Raw genomic sequence first — 25,674 nt, 5'->3', positions numbered from 1 at the left:
TAGGTGTATAAATTGTTAAAGTTATGTGTAGCCCGTGCGAAGCCGGGGCGTTCGGTTAATGATCAACAAATCAAAAAAAAACATATAAATCCGCGCCAGCCTTTATATAACCTCTGATATTACACTCAGTGGAATAAAATGTATTCAGCAAACAAACCTAATTTAATTAACATATCATTTACCAAACCCTAGCCTGACATTTATTAGACAACCGGCGACGGTTTGTTTAGGGAATTTAAAACTCGTTAATATCACTAACCATTTGTAATTCTTATTACCATTCAATAAGGTATATTATTTGCCAGTGTATTGCTCCTATTATAGCGTGACGTGGCTGCATGACTTACACACATCACTTTAAATATATAAAAGTGCGAGTCGGACTCGCGCACGAAGGGTTCCGTGCCATTACGCAAATACAGCCTGGTGACAGACGGACAGACAGACAGCGGAGTCTTAGTAATAGGGTCCCGTTTTTACCCTTTGGGTACGGAACCCTAAAAACAACGCGATTTTATTTAGATCACAATACGGTTGCCAAAATTTTTATTAGCAATCTTGAGAATTTTATCTAGTGACTTGATTGAAAAGCAATGTATCGTCGAATTCCTCGATTCGCCTTACTTATCGGATATTGTGTTATTATTAGCTTTAAGCGATAAAGTCTTCTAATTTTTAGGGTTCTGTACCCAAAGGATAAAAACGGAACCCTATTACTAAGACTCCACTGTCTGTCTGACCGTCTGTTTGTCACCAGGCTGTATCTCATGAACCGTGATAGCTAGACAGTTGAAATTTTCACAGATGATGTATTTCTGTTGCCGCTATAACAACAAATACTAAAAACAGAATAAAATAAATATTTTAGTGGAGCGCCCATACAATAAACGTGATTGTTTTTGCCGTTTTCTGCGTAATGGTACGGAACTCTTCGTGCGCGAGTCCGACTCGCACTTGGCCGGGTTTATTTCTATTTCTTGTCACTAGAAAGAAAGTTTCATAAATTGTTCCACACGTTCTAAATCTGATTTCTCAAAAGTTACTTTTCCGCCTTACATTGTTTTACCATTTGGCGTAGCATCTGGTTTAACGCCGAACTTCTCGCAACTTCATAGATAGAGCCAACTAATAGTTATTTAGTTTGAGGTTGACGTATTTTATATATGATATATGGAGGATGGTTAAATTGCTGATGTAAGCTTTGTATACCTAATCATCCTTTTTTTTTATACCACGTCGGTGGCAATCAACCATACGGCCCGCCTGATAGTAAGCAGTTATCGTAGCCTATGGAGGCCTGCAACACCGGAGATATTACACGCGCGTTGCCGACCCTAACACTCCTCTCCCTCGAGCTCTGGCAACCTTACTCACCGGCAGGAACACAACACTATGAGTAGGGTCTAGTGTTATTTGGCTGCGGTTTTCTGTAAGGTGGAGGTACTTCCCCAGTTGGGCTCTGCGTTAGATCTGGAATGACATCCGTACTAATCTAACACGGGTTTGAAATTTATTTCAAGAGCCACAAGAACCTGGCCGCTCGACGTTATGCCCTCATTTTAAATGCTTATGGCGGTTCCCTGAGCCAGAAGGCGAAAAATCTCCTTATGTGATCACGTTTTCCTAAGAGGCATTGATATTCGTAGACGTGGAAAAAATATATGTAGTTCTTGGCTATATTATCTTTAATAACATAGCTTCCGATACACGAATTATAACACTTCGCTCAATACAATTAATTCCCAAAGTAACCTCTAACTCGGACTTTTAATCAAAGTTTACTCGGTTATTTATTATGTGACAAATAAAAATAAAAAAGAAGAAAAAACAATCTTAACTTAAATAGTAATTTCATAGCTTTCGAATGTCGATATTGTAAGGTAACGTTTTTAATATAAATAAAAATCGACAAAATTCGATCAAAATTGACACTTGGTGCGCATGATCTTTCCCGTTCTTTCTTGCGAAATGTGACAGTGACAGCGGCAAACCGATGGAACGGCATTATGCTCAGAACCCCTATGTGGGTACCAGTACCACCAGTTTGGCACTGACATAAACGCTATTACGTTAAACGTTCTCGACGTAACTTACTTTCTATGCATCTCGCTCGTAATCGCATATTAGTGCGAGCGAGATGTATAGAAAGTAAATTACGTAGACGTTAGCTTATATGTTAGTTTTGACACTGTCAGTGACTCATGGTAACGATAAATTGCCTCGGATAACAAAACGGGTTACTTTCTACTTTCTACCCTTGTACCTATATTACCGCATAATGTGCTTTAAATGAGATCATTGGGTTAAAAAGCCGGCCAAGTGTGAGTCGGACTCGCGCACAAAGGATTCCGTACCATTGCGCAAAAAACGACAGTAAAATCACGTGGGTTGTATGGGAGAATGTCGCGAACGCGAAGCGAAGCGGCACGGCGCGGCGCGGCGCGGCGGTCCCACGGCGTTCGCGTTCGCAACGATATCGCCCACGTAGGACACCTCTATAGCCCAGGTAGCTAAGTGACGTCAGCGACGTCATAATGACGTAACTATGTCGTAATTATGGCGTCATTATGACGTCGCTGACGTCATAATGACGTAGAAATGCTGTTAGGGAGGTATCAAAGGATTGATTCACCCCGCGCCGCGCCGCGTCCACAAATATTTATTTTATTCTGTTTAAAGTATTTGTTGTTATAGCGGCAACAGAATCTACTGTGAAAATTTCTACAAGATACAGCCTGTTGACAGACAGACAGACGAATAGACGGACAGAGGATTTAGTAATAGGGTCCCGTTTTTACCCTTTGGGTACGGAACCCTAAAAAGCTAAGATATTGACAGCCTTTGTGTTTCAGTAGCTAGATTTATTCGTGCCTCGATCGTTTAGTTGCTAAGTGTAGCCGTATTATTATGTAAGGCGTTATGCAACGTATAATAGAACGCAGAGCCGTTATGGTACGGTCAGCAGATGCATAATACAAATAATAAACCTACTTAGGGCAGAACATCATGGTTTAGAGTATTGTCAATTTTATACAATAAAATTTGTCATAATAAATTTTTTAGGGTTCCGTACCCAAAGGATAAAAACGGGACCCTATTACTAAGACTCCACTGTCCGTCTGTCTGTCTGTCACTAGGCTGTATATTATGAACCGTCATATCTAGACAATTGAAATTTTCACAGATGATGTGTTTCTGTTGCCGCTATAACAACAAATATTAAAAAGTAACCCTCGGTGGGCGAGGCCCACTCGCATTTGTCCGGTTTATTTTTAAAATTTTTACTTAAGCTTCTGTCTGTACGGCCGTTGGCTACGCGCCGAACGATCGCCGATCAAGCCCGCTGCTTGATACCATGCATACGCCGCAAACTTCAGCTGTGTATGTATGCCCACGTTGATTACAACTTACACTGTTAATGTAATATAAAAGTATTAACCTTAGTAATATAAGTTAATCATTAAATCTAGATTAAGGTACTAACATTGAAAATGAGTGCACCATTTCGCCGTTAAACGCAAGTTTGGCGAAACTTGTATAAGTTTAAAATGTGTTATACTTTTTTGAAAATAAATTAATTAAAAAAAAAAAAAAAAAAAAAATATAATACTGCAGTTTTAAGCAGACAAAAAGTAGGAGATAAAGCTTTGTTTTTAGGGTTCCGTAGGAACCCTTATAATTTCGCCATGTCCATCTGTCTGTCCGTCCGCGGATTTTCTCCGTGATCGTTAGTGCTTGAAAGCTGTATTTTGGCATAAATTACATAAATCATGGCGACAAAGTGGTAAAATAAAAACTACATATTGTTTTTTAAACTACAAACCGGCAAGTAGTACCTTTTTGGATGGTTTTTATCAGGGTGTTGATATTTTCTTTTTACTTCGGCTGCTATCGGTACGGCGGTTGGCTACGCGCCGAACGATCGCCGATCAACCCCGCCGTATGATACGTATACGCCGAAAACTTCAGCTTTGTATGTTAGTGTTGACAAATAATACTGCAGTTTTTGTAGTGTTTTTATTTGTTATTTCCTTCGGTATGGTTGGACATATATTCTGTACTATACTGGTTATTTAGTCTAAGCTGACATCAAATTTTGTAGGAATACGTACTCGACTCGTCGGGATTTTTCTTTTTTTTTTCTTTTTTTTTAAATGCATATACTTTTTAATTTTTTAGGGTTTTATGGTTTAACTTGTTTTAGTACTTACTGAATTTTCTGTACTAAGATACCAAATATATTTTATCTGGTTTAATCTGTTTAGTTTCTTTGTTAAAACGTTAATGAGGAACATTTTAACTACACGTTTAAATCAGCTATTTTACTCTTATTTTAGTACGCGGCGCAATGTGAATCCGATCAGGCCGCGTAGCCAACATGCTAAACGTAGCGATCGAAACGCAACTGTCACTGTCGCACTAATATGGAAGAGTGATAAAGAGACACAAAGCGTTTCGTTGTCGAAGCGATAGCGATTGACACCTTGGCTAGGCCGGCTGGGTGCCTAGCCAAGGTGACAATCGTTTACGCAACGTAACGAACTATACGCTAATGTTTCTGTCGCATTAATATGGAAGAGTGATAGAGAGCATTTTGGCCCTCCGAAAAAATGTCGCGTGTACTACGTTCAAAATAAGTGAGTAAAGCCGTTTAATTTATTTTTCACATCACCAATTCGAAAAAGGGGTTTTTGTTCCCTGCTAGGAGGGATCAAAGTGGCACTTTTCTTCCCCGCTAGGAGGGATCAAAATAACACTTTTCTGTTCTAGGACACTATTTTTACATTTTTTTGCACATTATTTTTTCAGTTTTAATAATATTTTTAAACCTCATAATTACCTCATAGGTGATCTGAAAAGCAGTATGTGTCACAGGGTAGCAATTTTTTTTCCATCTTGGACGTAACACACTTGAAACTCTCACTAAGCTCAAGATTTTACTTTAGAATCCCTCGTTACTCTCGGGATTCTATTATAGAATCCTTCGCTTCGTTTGGGATTCAATGTACGCCCTCGCCGTAAATATGTCATTTTGCTCCCTTGTAACACAATCTAAACAGCATGTATACGGTGACAGATGTCAACTCCATGCAGTTTATAACCTTGAAACTCAAAAGCTCGCAAAATAGTACTGAAATGACATTTGGCTCCGTAATGCTGTTTGAAAAATACTTCGCTTCTACGAATTTACGAATATAAGACGGAATAATACCGTTCCTACAGAATAAATGCAATTATTATAATGCTATTCTTGAAAATGTTAAGTAAGATGAAATGTAACAACGGAATGAGTGTAGTGAGTGATCACAAGTACACGTTCAACTCTACAAAATCCTAGTTGGAAACAAATTATAATTGCAAAACTTGGCCTGCATTCAGAGCTATAAAATTTATTTTTTATTTTTTATTAGCCTATAGGAGTGTCCCACTGCTGGGCAAGGCCTCCCCTCTTTCCCGCCATTTGGTCTTATCCAATGCACACTCCCACCACAATTTACAAAATGTGTCAAGGTCCCGCCATCTCCGTTTGGGTCTTCCTCTGCCCCGCGATCCATCCTGTGGGACCAAGTAGCTAGTTTGGTAGATCCATCCTGTGGGACCAAGTAGCTAGTTTGGTAGATCCATCCTGTGGGACCAAGTAGCTAGTTTGGTAGATCCATCCTGTGGGACCAAGTAGCTAGTTTGGTAGATCCATCCTGTGGGACCAAGTAGCTAGTTTGGTAGATCCATCTTGTGGGACCCAGTCTGTAGCTAGTTTCGTCCAGCGCTCCGGGTGCATACGGCAGACGAGCCTTGCCCAGTCCCACTTTAGCTTGGCGGCCTTCATGCCCACATGACCCACATCCACAATGAATGCAGTTCAGTGTTTCTAACACGGTCGGTTCTACGAACACCCATGCTGCGTATAAATATTCTGTTTATAGCAATTTGTTATGGTTTAGTCCTTGTTTTGATACGAACTCATCTCGCGCACGACGTTCAGGCCGTTCCCTGATCCAGAAGGCGAAAAATCTCCTTATATTTTTCTAAGCGACGCTGATATTCGTAGACGTGGAAAAAATATACGTAGTTCTTGATTATATTATCTTTAATAACACAGCTTCCGATGCACGAATTATGACACTTCGCCCGATACAATTAATTCCCAAAGTAACCTCTAACTCGGACTTTTAATCAAACTTTACTCAGTTATTTATTATGTGACACAAAAAAGAAGAAAGAAAGATAAACAAAAAAGAAGAAAAAACAGTCTTAACCTAAATAGTAATTTGATAGCTTTCGAATTTCAATATTGTAAGGCGACGTTTTCAAAATAAATAAAAATCGACAGAATTCGATCAAAATTGACACTTATTGGCGCGCATGGTCTTTCCCGTTCTTTTTTGCGAAATGTGACAGTGATAGCGGCATACCGATGGAACGGCCTTCATTTCGCATGTACCAATCAGCGTGAGTGACCTTCAAAGTCGTGTCAAAAGCAGATCAAAACCAAAATACATTTGTAAATTAAAAATCGGCCTCCTTGTCTGACTTTCGGATCCTCTACTGAGCAGTATTTTTCATCCAATCTAATTTAAATACGTTTCCGAATAAAGCCCCTTGTAGCGCAATAATCCTTTTGCTGTCTTTTTATGCAACGAGCCTATTAATATTGCATGCGGTACTGTTAAATGCAAATGGGATTCGAACCCGGGACCGCGCGCTGGCACACTACCAGGGTTCGTGTTTCTTTAATAACCCTCTATGTGTACAAATGTGTGCTGCTTTGGCGAGATATCTGGCCCCTAGCATAATATTGGAAAGTTATGAACTGAAATAGATGCCATAATTATAGTAAAGGCATCATTCATTTATTACGTAAGACGATGTTTTCAGTTTTTGTCCCCCTTTCGCCTGATGTAAGAAAAAATAGGAATAGATTGACCCCCTCCCCCTGTTTAAGAATCTAAAGGAAAAATGAACTGTTTTTTTATGTTTATTTTTCAAAGAAATTTCTACTAGTATTTATTTTATTTTAATGTTTTTTTTTATCATTCATCTTTACATAAGATTTAGATCAGTCCACGTTTTTTCGAAGTAATCTTAATTTTGCGTATTTTTATGGTCTTACGTAAGTGCTTTTAAGATTTTTATTATTGTATGTATGTTAGTTTGTAAGGTATGTAATTTATCAAAGTTAAAACTCGGTTTATCTGGAATTTTTCGATTTCGGTGAAACCGCGTTTGTGACTCCTAGTATGACATTGAATTTAATTTTACGTAATAAATGAATGCCGTCAAAGAAAACTTGATCAAGCCCTGTAGAGGCAGAGGCCATTCCAAAATTCCAAAAAAACCTTTCTTAGTGGAGCAGAAAGTAATAACAGAAAAAATCATTAAATTCGTGCAACTGATTTCTTTTGTATTATCAAACAAATATTAAGAATTTTAAATTAGCAAGTCAATGAAATAAATGATCTTTTCGTGTGAGGAGATTAGTAACTAGTTATTTAAATTTTGTGTCGAAATGTCAATTTTGTAGTTTTTTTTTTTTTAATTTATTTATTTAAGAAACAAACAGTCGTTTACAAACAAGTTTACAAATATTTCTTAAAATTAAGACCTGGAGTTTCATTATTGTATATAAATTGCAGTCTATAAAACAACAAAAACATAATGTAGGTAGGTACTAGGTAGTAATAGTTTGAAGGTATAGGTAAAACTCACGAGAGCCGGCGGAAGATTTGTACTAAAACTGTAAATTATATCTAAAAGAAAATCCTCGCCGATTCTCGTGAATCGACCTATAGGCGAGTACATTAGTACATGAGTACATGAGTAGGTACAGGTAATAAGGTTAATAAGTAATGTAGTTTTTTTTTTTGTAAAATCTCTTCTGGACCAATTAAGTTGAAATTAACGCAGGCTTCGTCAGGTGGCCACAAATACAAATCAGCAACATGCTTCGTCCCAAAAATACCAATGATGATATCCGCAACAGGCTTCGTCACTTTTTTAAAGTGCTTTTTAAAGGGCTTTTTTTTATTAATGTAGAAATTAATAAGTAATGACATGATTACCGGAAAGTGACATAAGTATACATAAGAAAAATTTACATAACAAATCCAAATTCTTAAATTTTTCATTTTCGTTAAAAAGTTTACAAACACGTCTTATAAATACATTATGAAATGGGTAAGTGTTAATAAATTATACCTTATTATGTACCTATGAAGGCAATAAATGACTGAATATTCATAAATGAACAGGCAATAAATGAAGCATTCAGCTTAGGACACTAATAATGAAAATAATTTTAGAATTCATAAACACGAGAATAATTAAACAACTGACCTATTTTCCTCTCGAGACCTTAATCGTAGCTATAAACGAGAGCTAAGGAATTAGACTAAATATTCTAATTTATATTCTCTAGTTTTCTCTAATGATTCAACCATCAAAGCCCCAAGGGTTCATTTGTGGCACAATTTCACAGTAATTTTACAAATTTTCGTTGATACTTTGACTTAGCAAACCTTCCGTAATTAACTTCCGTAAATTAACTCAATTTCAAATAAATAGGATGTATTCCCTGATCAATATGACCTCGGTCTCTTTAATGGTCCGGCCACGAAATCGCAGCGGCGAGCGGCGGCCATAGGTGGGAACCAAAGGTCCGATCGCTGTGTCTCGCTCCAACCTATGGCCGCCGCCGCGCGATGTCGTGTCCGGGCCGTTAAGCAAGAGTGAATAGGCTATTACTGAACCAGTAAAGTATCTTAGGCCCTGTCTTCACTTTTCAAGTGGGAGGTGTGACTAGGGCCAATCATCATCTTCATCATCTTCCTCGCTTTGTCCCGGCATTTTGCCACGGCTCCATGGGAGCCTGGCGTCCGCTTGGCAACTAATCCCAAGAATTGGCGTAGGCACTAGTTTTTACGAAAGCGACTGCCATCAGACCGTCCAACCCAGAGGGGAAACTAGGCCTTGTCGGGATTAGTCCGGTTTCCTCACGATGTTTTCCTTCACCGAAAAGCGACTGGTAAATATCAAATGATATTTCGTACATAAGTTCCGAAAAACTCATTGGTACGAGCCGGGGTTTGAACCCGCGACCTCCGGATTGCAAGTCACACGCTCTTACCGCTAGGCCACCAGCGCTATCGATCTATAAAAGACTGTTGTTGACGCGTCTTGTTGAGCCATTTAGGGTCCAAGTTAGATTGGTTGATCAATATTTACGCTATGAAATGTCCAATTTAGCTAGAACCTAAATGGCTCAACGCGGTTCGTGACTGTACGTACATGTACAGCCAGGAGCAAAAATTGTTAAACTGGGCGAGATGTTCGAAATGTCTTTCATATTCTTTTAAAATAAAGTTGTATTTAGACCATTTTGATTGTCACCCGCTTAGCTACTTCTATAGCTGATTCTAGGGGAGACCTAGGTGAGTTATCTCAAAGATAAGTTGACACAGCGTTCATATCTCGCAAACTATAGAAGCTAGTAAACTAAACTTTCGCTAGAAGTATGACTCCCATACTTTTGTTCTGGACGGTAAATGATTATGAAATTTGCTATCAGATGATATACATTTCTTAAATCTAGCTTCTATCTAATACAACAGAGTTATGACCGAAAAAGTATATGTTTCAACTCTCCTTGGTCTCCCCTACCTCCATTGGGTACAACAACGATGTTTTTCAAACTGTTCAAATAAAACAGAAACTGGACATGGAATCCAGAAAACAGGCGAATTTGCCAAAGCAAAACAGAAATGCCTCGCCAAAAACTGCCTCGGCCTCGCACAAAACAAAAGTTTACCCTTCAGCAGCCGCTTACAGAGTAAAAGAAATTAAGTAGTTTAAACACAATAAATTGTTTTGATACCTAATTTAAAAAAATTTGCAACTAATAACGCACAAAGGCTAAAAATTGCTTCTAAAGATCGGCAATATCAATCGATTACTTTTATTTTTATTTAAACGTACAAAAAATTTAAATTTAAAACATGATATCCGCGCTCCTGGACATGCACTTCCATCTTGCTCACGCTTTCGCTCAGTGAGAGTGACAGAAGAACAAGAACTCACTGGGCCTTAAGTAGCATACCAATATCTATGCATGGTAATAGTTTACGTTGCAAAAAATACAAATAAATTAGTGCTAGTAGAATTTTGTATGTATGTAATGGCTCCTCTACACGATGGGCAATCGTACTGGCCCTATAAAATAGGCCAGCATGTAGAGAGGGTAGTAGTCTAGTGGTGTCGGATGGCTTATGGCGCGGCGAGATGGCGATTGGATGGCCACGGTGTCGATTTTTCTTCTGCACATCAAAGGTACTTGGGCCAGCGATGGTGCGTAGGTACGCATCTACACGTGGCCCATAGTGCTTGCTCTCAACCATCGCATGGCCATCTCGCTGGTCCAGCGCTGGGCCATAGTGAGGAGACATAAAACTTACAATACTCTTATCCCTACACTTTGCCACTCCGAGTTCTCGAATAAACAACAACTTGTTCCACCACTAGACTTTTGGAGTTGCCGAAAGTTTTGGAGATACGGGGGAAGTGGACGACAGACGGAGCAATCAAAGAGAACTTCCGCTCAAAGTCATGTTCTAAATCAAAACCAGAAGTATAATAAGTACGATTAAATAAGATATTAATTTTTAATCGGCGCGCCCCCCGTCTGTCTGTCACCAGGCTGTATCTCATGAACCATAATAGCTAGACAGTTGAAATTCTCACACAACAACAAATACTAAAAAGTACGGAACCCTCGGTGGGCGAGTCCGACTCGCACTTGGCCGGTTTTTAGGGTTCCGTACCTCAAAAGGAAAAAACGGAACCCTTATAGGATCACTCGTGCGTCTGTCTGTCTGTCCGTCTGTCACAGCCTATTTTCTCCAAAACTACTGGACCAATTAAGTTGAAATTTGGTATACATATGTAAGTTTGTAACCCAAAGACGGATATGTAACGTAAACAAAATTAATTTTAAACATGGGGGCCACTTTTGGGGGGTAAATGAGAAAATTTAAAAATAAAAATTGTGAGAAGCTCAAAATATTTTTTATTTTATTTTAAGATAAACAATTTAGAAGTTATTCAAGAATATAGGCAAAAAATGACCATCCCCCCCCTTTATCTCCGAAACTACTGGGTCTACAATTTAAAAAAAATACACAAAATAGATCTTTACCTATAGATTACAGGAAAACCTATTAGAAATTGCAGTCAAGCGTGAGTCGGACTTAATTACTTAGTTTTTGATTCGACCCCTACGGGTTTTTTAAAGACTTTCACTCACGTTTCACAAAAAGATACATTATATTGTCTTCGGTTACCGCGATAGTTACTCATGAAATAAAACTATGAAAACGGATTATATCGCGTATATTGAATTTATAATACATCCCGACTCTTTACAGCGTTCGTGGTCAACGGGTCACCCGTTGACCACGAACGCTGTAAAGAGTTCGAAACGTCGGGATGTATTATAAATTCAATATACGCGATATAATCCGTTTTCATAGTTTTATTTCATAAAAAGATACATTGTTTAAATTGTAGTAATGTACGGAACCCTTGGAACGCGAGTCCGACTCGCACTTGTCCGGTTTTTTTTAAGTATCTTGATTGTCTTAGTGAATTTCACAACTTTTCACTTCATTTTGCGTGCGCCCAATCATCGTACGCTATCTTTATCCTCGTAAGACCCACCATATAAACTTTTTCAATTTTTAATTTGAACCTTATTTTATAAGTAAATTGGAACGAATTTCGTTTGTTTTACAACGCAGTGAAACAAAAGAAATGCTACTCTATTTGTTTCATCAAAAGGTTCAAATTAGATTGCAATGAATATGTATATTTAGACTCACTAGGTTATAAACCTATCAAAATAAAGAAACCGCAACTCGTTGAATCTGAATAGGGCTCCAGCTGCGGCACCCCGCCACGGCCCACCAGGGATCCATCTGTTACTTATTACTCTGCAATCATTTAATAATATCTGTGATATATGGCCTAGGTAGCCTATAAATTGGGGAAACTGTATTTTGGCCTGCTGGGTGCCTGAATTTCATTAATAAATGTGGCTTTCCAGTGTCCTTATGCTTCATCTAACTGACTTTCGGGTTAGTATTATGCTGAGGCGAAACCATTTCGTGGTAAACTAACGTACCTATTTTATGAATGTTTGTAGTTTTAGTTACTTTTGTATGTCATTTTAGTTTAAAGTTTTTCATTATCACGAATAAAACAATTGATTCTTGATTCTTGATGTGTTTTTTTTTTTTTATGAAATAGGAGGCAAACGAGCAGACGGATCACCTGATAATAAGCGATTACCGCCGCCCATGGACACCCGCAACACCACATTTCTGTTGGAATTTCAGATAAAAACGTCGTTATTGCACTTGAAGCATAAGGATCCTTTTGTACTGGAAAGCCACATGTATTCTGCTTCAAAAGGGACTGAAGGGGAGGGGGAATGCTTACGAACTATAAGCTGATTATAGATAGAAGTGATCGCATCATTGTCCGGGGGGGTATAAAGGGTCGGCAACGCGCATGTAACACCCCTGTAGTTGTAGGCGTCTATAGGCTACAGTAACTACTCACCATCAGGAGGACCGTATGCTTGTTTGCCACCGATGGTTGGTACCGATGTGGTAAAAAAAGTCTGTCCTTGTTAATTACATAGTTTAAGTGTGACATGGCTTTTGGCCTTTATTAAAAAAAAACCGGCCAAGTGCGAGTCGGACTCACGCACGAAGGGTTCCGTACCATTACGCTAAAAACGGCAAAAAATCACGTTGGTTGTATGGGAGCTCCACTTAAATATTTATTTTATTCTGTTTTAAGTATTTGTTGCTACAGCGGCAACAGAAATACCTACATCATCTGTGAAAATTTCCAGCTATCGAGGTTCATAAGATACGGCCTGCTGACAGACAGATGGACAGAGGACAGGTGGACAGACGGACAGACAGACAGACAACGGAGTTTTAGTATATAATAGGGTCCCGTTTTTACACTACTACTTAACAATATAAAAATCTACAATTCTGTGTTAGCCTTCTCTAAAGTAGCACTGAAAACAAATACCTTGATTGTACAAACCTTAACTTGACTCATTTCCATGACGTAATTTTACAGAAAAAAAAATCTAAGCCTTGTTTACTTCGCATCTTGAAGACAACTTCCTTTTCAATTGTCGTCTAACGCAGTTTGACCTCAAGCGTATACGACTAACAATCATGTACGGGTCTAGTAATACTGGTCGCTTGAGACAATTTCTTTTTACGCCTATTTTTTAGACCTAGATTCAGCGTGTTTCAGACCTGTATATTTAGTGTCTTGTAACTAAAGGATGACACGTTAGACCGGGCCGTGTCTGGGCCGGAGCTTCCGGCGCTTACTTTTCTATGACATGACAGGTGATCACATGGTGCTTTCCATAGAAAACGAAGCGCTGGAAGCTCCGGCCCGGTCACGGCTCGGTCTAACGTGTCATCCTTAATGCGGAGAAGAAAATCTGGCGGAAGATTCTTGGGACTATCAGTCTGATGGAACTTGGAGGCGCAGGAATATTGGAGTTAGAGGAGCTGGTTGCGGTGCCCAATATAGTTGGCGAGATCAAAGCCTCACGACTCCGCTGGCTTGGTCACCTGGAGAGGATGGGAGAGGATCGTGCTGTGAGAAGAGCGTATGTGGGGCACCCGGGCGGAAAGTGTCCGTCTGGGCGTCCCAGATACCGCTGGAATGACGAAGCCCTAAAAGACCTGTCCGCTCTCGGAATACCTAACTGGCGTGAAATGGCGCAGGATAGGGCAGAGTGGCGCTATCTTGTGTCAGAGGCCAATATCCTTTTTGGGTCACTGAGCCAGTGAAGTAAGTAAGTAACTAATGCCAGTGAAGTAAGTAAGTAACATGCTAGAAATAATGCAAGATACCGTCAACTGATATTGTTTGTTCGTCTCATAAATGTACACGATTCAAATTTTATTTTTGCTTACACTTTTGTAACTACTGTTAACATAAATCCTATGCAATAATATTATGTTTGCGGGTGACGAATCTTACTTCACCGTGATACAGTTTTAACTAGTACGGGGAGTAAAGGACTCATTCTTCTCATAATGTATAACTTTGCAACTAAATTAGTTTATTTACGTACCTAAATCAGACTGATGTATGTACCTCCATCCTTACCTATTTATAAGTAATGTAACTTTTAGTTGTGTTATTGAAATAAAGAAATTTATTATTATAATTTATATCCACCTCATCTGCCCAGTTGCACCTGCTGGTAGTCTTTTAGCTAATAAATAACGGTGTAAACTAGTTTTTACATTATCTTTTTAGAATTTTTCTTTTGGAGAATTTTTAGGACTACACGTGACATGGCACTTTATTACTGGCATTTTTAATAAAATACATTTTCTCGACATGGAGTTTGAAATACGTATTTCTTATCGAATGCTAATTTTATTTACTTAATAGGATTTTCTTTCAGTGAATCAATCCGGCTGAGCTTTTTCCTTAATGGAGTAGATATAAATTTGAAAATGAATATAAAAGACTGTTTGTTTCTTAAATAAATAAATAAATAAAATAAAATAAAATAAAATAAAATTGGAAATGTTTGGAAAGGAATCGACTGAATATTACCTACGTAGTACTTGCTTTATTATTTAATTATAGAAGAAACTATGGCACAGAATAAGTAATAGTATTATCATACAGAACGGCCACGCACCGCCCCGCCCCGATTCGAATTACCTCGCCCCGCGACACCAGATTGACGAGCTTTTGGCGAACGCTCAGTTCGGTTTTCAAGCAACTTACACAAAGACGCATGACGCGTGTACAGACGTGGCGTTCACACATAGAAATGCAAATGATTTTTGATGTATGGCGTGTCCGCCCTGTGACTGTGGAATGTACTGACACCCGCGGTATTTCCGGATCGATACGACCTTCAAACCTTCAAGAAAAGAGCGTACTCCCTTAAACTTCGACGGAACATAATAATCCCACCGAAAACATTTTCATGTAAAATGTTGCCACGACGAAACCATAAGGCTCGCACTGTCAAAAAGTTATCAGATCTAATGTAGAGCCAAGCTTCTAACTCTACTAGCCCTAACTTCACAAACTACACCTTAGTCAAATTATGTGGCTTGGCCGTTTCCTTACTACAAGAACCATTGTACAGAACAACAGTGAATACATTTTTCACCTTACGCCCATATGACGATAGCCAAACACTGTATCTTAATAATTCTGAAAGTATACTTGTGTTCTAAAGTTTGCAAGTAAAATCTCTCGCCTATTATCACTAGCCTATTATCACAAGCTGTTTCAGACTAAAATTATAGGTAGGTGCTCAACTGCTATGGTTTGCACAGGACAACGCTGCGTCTTAAGCGAGGTTTAGACTAGCAAGAACTTGCATTACGTTACATTGCTGACTACTAAGGTAAACTGCATTCAAAATGTTTATCAGATACCGCAATGTAATGAAAATTGCATGCAAAGTTCTTGCTGCGGCGGGCCCACGGAGTTTGCGTTCGCAACGAGATCGCCCACGTAGAACACTTCTATAATAGGTATCATAGAGTAACTTATACTAGAGCGGTACTGTCATAGTAAATTTTGTAACCCCAGTAAATTCACTGCCATCTGTCGACACACTTTAAAACTAAAAATAAATATTTATAAAAATACGATAAAATGTATTTAAATATGGATAAATGATTTTTTTATTTGCATTAATTATTTTTATATGATTTTGACCCATGTTCTTTCACTGATATGCGTTAAAATTATAAATAACAAACGAAACAGTCAACGCCCTCTATACGAGTGTAGGCCAAAACTAGTGGCGCCATCTGATCGAGAATCAAATTTTCGTGATTTTCGAGGCACGTTTTTTCCTTAGACTGTATCCATCTATTACGGAGTTATATCTATCTTTGATAGGTATCAAAGGATCGATTCACCTCGTGCCGCATCGCTTCGCTTCGCGTTCGTCGTTCGCCTACGTATGTAAATGATAATTAGACAGATTTAACCAACTTTAACCTTTTAAGGTTTTGGTTATAGTTTGCCATTGCTAAATAATCTAGTTTCCGTAAAAAAAAATCATGGCATTCTCCTTTTACTAAAACGTGTAAAAATCAAAATCAAAACCTATAAACACTACAATTTTGCGTTACCCCCTCTCAATAAACGGCGTAAGTGAAGTAGGGGGTTGGAGGGAGGGAGGGGGCTGTGTGTCGTGAACTAGAAAATGCTTTGTAATGTAACGCGGATCGCTCAGTTGTTAGAGTTGAACTAGGCTTGAGTGGAGCCACAGAGTATTAAACAGACAGAGCATCACCACCGACTCCACCGAGCTTATTGTTCTTATATTCGTAATTTATATTTATATTTTAAAACCGTTTATTACCAATTTTAAGGAAGAGCGGTGCCTCTTAACACAGGTATAACAGGTATAAGGTAGGTAACAAAGAGGCACCAACACTTACCTGTATAAGTAATTCTTAAACGAAATAATCAATTTTTCATTTTCATTTTTTTTATTTTCGTGTCAGCGAACGGTCTCGACGAACACCTAGAGAGACTCTCGCTGGGTAGTTGGATCAAGGGTCAGATTTATTTATTATTATTTCAAATAACAAATTGCACAATATACAGCTAATGCCAAAGCGGCACAAATTAGAACAGATTAACAGATGCAGAAGGCGGTAATTTTGGACACGGCGCGTATATAGTACGTCGGTTCCTCACTGCGGTCCTGACCACCGGCAGCTTGTGCCTTGCCCCGCTGCCGGCGGCACCCTAGGTTAGGTTTTTAGGGTTCCGTACCTCAAAAGGAAAAAAACGGAACCCTTATAGGATCACTCGTGCGTTTGTCTGTCTGTCCGTCTGTCACAGCCTATTTCCTCCAAAACTACTGACCAATTAAGATGGGTATACATATGTAAGTTTGTGATCCAAAGACGGACATGTAACGTAAGTCGTAAACAAATGAATGTTAAACATGGGGGCCACTTTTGAGGGTAAATGAGAAAATAAAAAAAGAGCTTATTGTGAGAATCTCAAATATATTTTTTTTATAATTTTAGGATAAACAGTTTAGAAGTTATTCAAGAAAATAGGCAAAAAATTACAATTTTGAAAAAATACACAAAATAGTTCTTTACCTATAAATTACAAAAAAATCTATTAGAAATGTGCAGTCAAGCGGGAGTTGGACTTAATTAATTAGTTTTTGATCCGACCCCAACGGGTTATTAAATATAAAAAATAGGTACATTGTTTAAATTGTGTAATGTACCCTTGGAACGCGAGTCCGACTCGCACTTGGCCGGTTTTTATAATATGTTTATATATTTTTTGTTTTTATATTTTACTTTTATATCCATAATTATAAAAACTCTAACTTAAGAAGAAAAATAAATAAAGGAACGAATAAATAAATAAATAATAAATAAATATCAGGGGACATCTTACATAGTTCAACTTAGCTCCAAACTCAGCATATCTTGTATTAGTTTACGTAGCTAAAAAAATTAGTTTTAAATTTACCTCCGACGTTTCGAGGACGGCGTTGTCCCCGTGGTCTCGGAGAAGACTCCTATCGTCCTATGGGAAAAATCGTCCCATTGAACTGTTACTCTGCGAGATCATTACTCTGTGTAAGTGTTGCGCTTAGGGTTCATTGTTGTATGTGTTAACTAAGTGCCTATCGTAAGTATTTCAAGTGGAAACCTACCTACTTTCTATTTTTAGGGTTCCGTACCCAAAGGGTAAAAACGGGACCCTATTACTGAGACTCCGCTGTCCGGCTGTCCGTCTGTCCCTCTGCCCGTCTGCCCGTCTGTCCGCCTGTCTGTCACCAGGCTGTATCTCATGAACCGTAATAGCTAGACAGTTGAAATTTCCACAGATGATGTATTTCACTTGCCGCTATAACAAATACTAAAAACAAAATAAAATAAATATTTAGGTGGGGCTGCCATACAACAAACGTGATTTTTGCCCTTTTTTACGTAATGGTACGGAAGCCTTCGTGTGCGAGTCCGACTCGCACTTGACCGGTTTTTTAAATATATTTAACTCTGTCAACAGAAAAACGCAAATTATAAAAAAAATGGGCGTGAAGAGTTGACTTCCCATAGAAAATTAGAATTTCGCGACTTTTTTTTCTGACCAAGTGGGTGTGTTTAAGTATATATAACAATATATTTTATTATAATTTAAACATGCAACAACTCAATATAAATCTCTAAATTAATAAAATCTAAATTCTTAGCTATGTAGATCTGAGTTGGCTCTTTTTTCGTAAGAATACCGCTTAATAATATAATACGATACTCGTATCGTGTCAGCGAGTCGTGAGTCAAGAGCTCAGCAAACATTGCGAGACGACCTCTCGTCTCGAGTGCGCTCACATGTCACAATCTCACAATTTACATGTATAAATATAGAGCCATGCACGTTGGAAGGTGTGCCATCTTGAGACTTGAATTGAAAACGGGGTTCTCCGAGGAAGTGTTCGGATTAATCCCTGCCGCTTCTTTCCGCGATCGCTTCGTGACAACATTTCTATCACCACTGTGATGGTTGGCAGTCCTCAACTGTGCGTTTTTCCAGAAAATTCCTGCCTCGCACAGCTAAACCACAGAATAAGTAATAGTATTATCATACAGAACGGCCACGCACCGCCCCGCCCCGATTCGAATGAGGGCTATCGTTTTTTTGCTCACCAGTTGGCGCCTCTGTTGATGGTGGTCCAAAAGACCATGGAGACTGTATAAAGGAGCCAAATCTCTATGTATGAAAAGTGTCCATCAAAAAACAGTAATTAGGCGGCGCCACCATACACCGAAATACTACCAAAAACAACCTACGTAATTTAATCGGGTTATTTGTTGCCTTATATGGTTCATGTTATACTCATGTCCCAGAGCCTAACTAGAGCCACCGGAGAGATTAGGAACTATTATTTAAAGCTTAACGCGGTCACTTTTACAATAATTCTGCCATAAGAGATTGCGATCCTTTCTATACCATCCATACAAAAGAACAGCTGTCAGTCATTGAAGTGACAAGTGACATTTGACATTTCGAACTATGGAAAAGACCACCCACAGACCTAGAATGTTTATGCTTGTGAGACCACCATCTACACTAGCGCCCCTAGCGGCGAATTCATACGCGTTAGCCCTCATTACGCCCCGCGACAGCAGATTGACGACCTTTTGCCGACTGCTCAGTACAGTTTTTAAGCAACTTACTCACACAATGACGCATGCCGCGTGCCATTCACACAGAAACGCAAGTGATTTTTGATGTATGGCGTGTCCGCCCTGTGGCTAAACTATGGAATGAACTGTCGCCCGATACAGCCTTCAAACCTTCAAGAATTTCCCATCTTAATGGCCGGCAACGCCCTTGCAACCCCTCTAGTATTGCAGGTACCTATGGGATTCGTCTACTCGTTTGCCTCCTGTCATAAAAATATAATAAAATTAAAAACAGACTTCCCTAAGGAGCTTACGCACACATTGATGCGTATACAGACATGTACGACATAGATTCTCAAAAGATTTCCATTGTAGGTATAGTCGAAATCTTTAACTTGGCTTAAGGCTGCCTTTCCAGGCGCAGATGAGCGGAGATGAGAGATGACGGGCAGGAATCGTTAATAGCATTTGTTGTTTTTTCCGCTCCGCTCTTCTCCGTCTAAAATATGTTATCACTCCTCATAGTTATTATTACTATAGAAAGCTATACCAAACAATGAAATTGTCGCAATCGCAACCTGTACCACGCGACCAAAACGTCGTAAGCGCCGTAAAATTCATGGCGCTTACACGTTTAGGTCGCGAGACACGCTCCGCTTCTATGGTTTGTTGACAAAACAACATCAACTCACGGCGCAAAATACTGATTCTCTGTGCCGGTTCTATATGTAAGCACAGGGCGGACACGCTATACATTAAAAATCACTTGCGTATCTATGTGTGAACGGCACGTCTGTACACGCATCATGCGTCATAGTGTGAGTAAGTTGCTTAAAAATAGTACTGAGCGGCCGGCAAACGGCCATCAATCTGCTGTCGCGGGCGGGCGGGGCGGTGCGTGGCCGTTCTGTATGATAATACTATTACTTATTCTGTGACGTAAGTAAGTAAGTAAGTATTTATTTGCAAAGTAGTTACAATAGTGTCGTAGAAATAATTATCATGTCAGCCGATAGACGTCCACTGCTGTACATAGGCCTCCCCCAAGGCCCGCCACTCCGACCGATCCTGTGCCGCTCGCATCCACCGAATTCCCGCGACCTTCACCAGGTCGTCGCTCCACCTCGTTGGAGGCCTACCGGCAGGTCGTCTTCCGGTACGCGGACGCCACTCCAGAACCTTCCGGCCCCACCGGCCATCAGTTCTGCGAGCAATGTGCCCCGCCCACTGCCACTTAAGGTTTGCAATTCTGCGAGATATGTCGGTGACCCTAGTTCTACTACGGATATCATCATTTCTGATTCTATCACGCAGAGAAACCCCGAGCATAGCTCTCTCCATTGCCCTTTGCGTGACCTTGAGCCTTCTTATGAGGCCCGTTAGCGCCCACGTCTCAGATCCGTATGTCATCACTGGCAACACACACTGGTCAAAGACTTTTGACTTAAGACACTGCGGCAATTTGGACGAAAAGATACTGTGGAAAGAATAGTTCAATGAATAAAAGAATAGTTCGTAGAAATAATAGTTAAATGTAATACATACAAAAGATCATTCTCAATACTAGACAGAACGAACTTTAACCAACTTGTAGACAGGTACAAGATTTAGAACAACAAAAGTAAAGTCAAGCACTGCTAACATCTCTGATAACTAGTTTGTACTTACGTACGTGGCCGGAATGAGTTTCAAAGTTGGCCTATCTGTAGGTTTTTTAGGGTTCCGTACCCAAAGGGTAAAAACGGGACCCTATTACTAAGACTCTGCTGTCTATCTGTCCGTCTGTCTGTCACCAGGCTGTATCTCATGAACCGTGATAGCTAGACAGTTGAAATTTTTACAGATGATGTATTTCTGTTGCCGCTGTAACATAAGTCTCCGACACCGGCCCCTATTTCACCATGGTGACAGGTGCGTCAATTGCCGATATCACTCTTACTGACGTCACAGGCCTCCATAGGCTACGGTAACCGCTTACCATCAGACGGCTGGTGTGCTTGTTTGCCACCAACATTTTAATTATAAAAAGACAGAAATTTGAACCTATAGTGTAGGAAATAGTTGATTTTGCGGTGTTGGAAAATTGAACGAAATAAAGCAAAAGCGACTCTGTTCCAATTGAATAGGATTTAAATTTCATTGAACTGAAGAGATACTATAGGTAGGACCTTGGCCCTTAGGAGTGGTCGTATCCGATATCGGATCCGGCAATGCGAAAACAATGGTTGGTTGCATACAACTTGGACTCTTAAATCGGTAGATTTGCAGCAATACAATCAGCAGTAATGTGGCGTTGTAGTGTAAATCCGAACAGTACTTTTTTTTTTACGAAATAGGAGGCAAACGAGCAGACGGATCACCTGATGGTAAGCGATTACCGCCGCCTATGGACACCCGCAACACCAGAGGGGTTGTAAGTGCGTTGCCGGCCTTTAAGATGGGAATACGCTCTTTCTTGAAGGTTTGAAGGTCATATCGGTCCGGAAATATCGCAAGCGACAGTTCATTCCACAGTTTAGCTGTGCGAGGCAGGAAGTTTCTAGAGAAACGCACAGTTGAGGACTGCCAACCATCTAAGTGGTGAGGATGGTAATGTTGTCGCGTAGGGCGATCTCGCACTCCCCGTTATACACGCGAACTTTAAACTTAGAAATAAATTAAAAGTGGAAAAATTCACTGTCTTGGGAGGGACTTGAACCCACCTACCTAGTAGTAGTAGTAGTATGGTAGTAGTAGTAGTACCTTTAAAGTACGTCACGCTAGCGGATCCGGTTCTTGCTGAGATTCAGGAAGCCGAGCGGTCGCTTAGCATTCAAGTCGTAAATTCAAACGGAACAGTTTACGTTTAGGTATAGCTTGATAACAGACATTTATGCAAATAGATTCCGAATGTACAGTCAGCAATACTACTCGCTTAGCACATTTGCATACAAGCTTCCATGCAGGGGGGGTACCTTTTCTCGTACCACAGCTGATTGTACCTACCGTAAAATTTAAAGCAAAACAAGCAACGTGTATTGCATTGCCTACAAGCTATATTATGTTACTTGATAAAAAAAAAAAAAAAAAAAAACTTAACTACACATTTACAATATGTCAGTGTCAGTATCTTTCATGCTGTAAAACCACCCAACTAAGTATACATAGTCCAATAGCCCTCCAAAAGAACTATGGTCCAAAATTAACTCGACTTGTATTTAAATACCAACAGCACGCCGCCCGGCCGGGCGACCTAGGTACCGATGGGAGGATGTGGTGCACGCTGATCTACGCGAGCTCCAGGTCCAAGACTGGCGAGAAACGGCACAGGACCGGGATCAGGGGCGAACTGTCGTGATGGAGGCCAAGACATAGTTTGGGTCGCCAGAGGAGTAAGTAAGTGTATTTAAATATCGTAGTTCTATTGCAAAATAGTTTTATAAATAGAAGAGAAAATAACATTTAATGAAATGAAAAGAAAAATGAAATGAAAATCTTTATTTTCAGGCAACTATTGACCCATAGATACCTTAAAAGTAGCATACATATTATTATAAAATATATCTTAAAACTAAAAATAAATAATTATGGCTGCGATGCAGTTCGCAACCCCGCAGTGTCATGGAGCCGTCCGTGGAACCGCCGGAACTTGACACTCTTTGGCCAAAACTCCTCCTTGGTGAAGGTCGCTAGGTGATCAGTATAATTTCTATTTATTCTTAATTTCGTGTAGAACGTGGTTTTACGGTACATCTATGTTTCGGTTGCCTCATAAATTAAAAGAGTCCCTGTGGAGTGACGTCATAATACGCTACGTATTGTGAACGTCATTACAGTATTTTCCATACAGTATCCCCAATCAACTTTTTGTATTTGCAGATCGATTAAAAATCGTAAATGTGCTAGCACGCAGACTATGCTCATGCGCTGCCTATTTAAACATATATCTGCGCACGTGATTTATCCCGGACATCCGGGTTATGCATTCCCGATTGATTCGGTTCGCTTGTGGCCGTTTTAGCGGGAAAATACTATGCACGAGTTATGGCAAAATACGGCGGAAAAAAATACCGGTAGTTACACCAGTTTTAAAGATTTATACAACCGGGTAGTGCTAGTTTGACGCGCATATCGGAGCGGTTTAAAAATTTGCATAGTTTTAAATTTCGTATCTTTATATTCCACCACCCACTTTCGAGTATTATTAAGATTACGAGTCGAATGAAAATAAATTTATGTATTGAAATCGTGAACTTAAATATGTAACTTTTTAAATATCTAGGTACATTTCTGTATTTTTATTTGATCAGATCGTCGGTTTGTCATCAACATCAATATATTTTCACCACACCAGCCTGGTAAAGGCTCTCTTGATTGTTCAAAACCTGATAAGAAAGTTGCATTTTAGTCACATGTGAGGCAAAGTAATCAAATGCAAATTTTGAATTGTCTTCTTATGCTTGCTGGTAGAATTGACTTTTAAATGATGATTTCGAATGATAAATATTTTAATAACATTAAATTTGAATCGATTTGCTTTGATTTTGTTTGATATTTTACAGTTCGTTTTTTCCTTGTGTTGGTGTGGTGAAAATAGAGGGTGGCAAAAAAATAAGTGCATTCCCGTTACCAGGGAGGTTTTGGGATTATACTGAACAACTTTTACTATGGGACCAACCACGAAATCGCGAAAAAAATTTTACCCTCCCATAGAAAATGGACCAGCCAAAATGTATGAAACAGCCAAATTCTTTTCGCGATATCGGGGTTGGTCCCATAGTAAAAGTTGCTTAGTATAATCCCAGAACCTCCCTGGCAACGGGAATGCACTTATTTTTTAGCCACCCTGTATATTTTTCTACTTTTTCTACTTCGCCTCGTACCCTCGTCGTTATAAACCCTCGATCATTCGAAATTCGATTAAGACTTTTTTACGTGATCTTAAAGTTCGTGCTATCGAGGTTCTACTGTACTTTACCCAAAACACAATTTACTACATAATGGTACCCATTTCGTGGTCATTTCGACAGATTGACGTAACCATTCGAGTTCCGAGCCGGCTGCGATTGAATCAAACTCGCATTACGGTGTTTGATTTACATTCACCCTGTATTCTGATTGGTACCAAAAGAGAATACTTATAGTTCCTATTAAATCCAGCGAATTGTGACCTCCAGCGGCCCGATTCGAACAATGCTTTAAGAAGTCACAGCGGTACGATACCGTACTTTCAGTGTCAAAAGTGACATTTCCCCAAAAAACTTCACGTTTAATACTGACAGAGCGGCTGTGAATTCTTATAGCATTGTTCTAATCACGAACTGTCGAACCACGTTCGACATGTTGCCCCCCTGTCACACTTACGTACGAATTTACAAGTGCGACAGAGAGGCAAAAAGTCGAACGCGGTTCGCGATAGCTTGCTGAGTTTTTCTTACTTTCTTCAGGAGGTTATAGTGACAATGCATCACACTTCGAATGCTATATGTGCGAAACTAATATAGTTAGAGTGGGACGGATATAGTTACATGGATCGCGCTCTGCACTTAGCGCATATAAGTATAGTAATAGTAGTGGTAAACTCTTTATTGTACAAATATACATATTAAAAATTACATGGTACAAATAATAAGATGTACAAAGGCGAACTTATCCCTTTGAGGGATCTCTTCCAGTTAACCTTTGAGTAGATGAGAGGAGAAAGTGAAAAGAGGGTGACAAATGTAGCATAATGTACAACAAGGTACTAGAAAGATAAAGGATATAAATACATACAAAATTAATAGGATAAACATATAATATATTACACAAAAAGGAATGGGGAAAATACATTAAAAATTGGAAAGAAGTAGAAAAATATAAAGCAACATACAATACAAATATAGGCACATGAATCAATCAGATAACCATAGCTTCTTTAACCTCTCCTAAGTAAAGTAAGTCTTTAAGTATAGTCTGGCAAACACAACTTGTCAGTCAGTTAATAAGAACCAGGAAAATCATACTCATCACTTTATTTTGGGTCTTTGTCTTTGTCTTTATTTTGTGTAAGACAAAGGCAGTATGATTTTCTGTCTATTTTTTTTAATGAAATAGGAGGCAAACGAGCAGACGGATCACCTGATGGTAAGCGATTACCGCCACCCATGGACACCCGCAACACCAGAGGGGTTGTAAGTGCGTTGCCGGCCTTTAAGATGGGAATACGCTCTTTTCTTGAAGGTTTGAAGGTCATATCGGTCCGGAAATACCGCAGGCGACAGTTCATTCCACAGTTTAAAACGAGACAATCCTGGGCCAAACTATAATTAGTGACGCAGATATAATCCGAATGCGTAGTGCTCTGTACGCTATACTTGTTCTATACTGGGTAAGGTTAACTGGAAGAGATCCCTCAAAGGGATAAGTTCGCCTTTGTACATATTATTATTTGTACCATCGAATT

This window comes from Cydia strobilella, chromosome 5, assembly GCF_947568885.1.
Source record: "Cydia strobilella chromosome 5, ilCydStro3.1, whole genome shotgun sequence".
NCBI classification, from domain to species: Eukaryota; Metazoa; Arthropoda; class Insecta; order Lepidoptera; family Tortricidae; genus Cydia; species Cydia strobilella.
The sequence above is the reverse complement of the archived record's forward strand: the minus strand, read 5'-3'. Positions refer to the sequence as shown.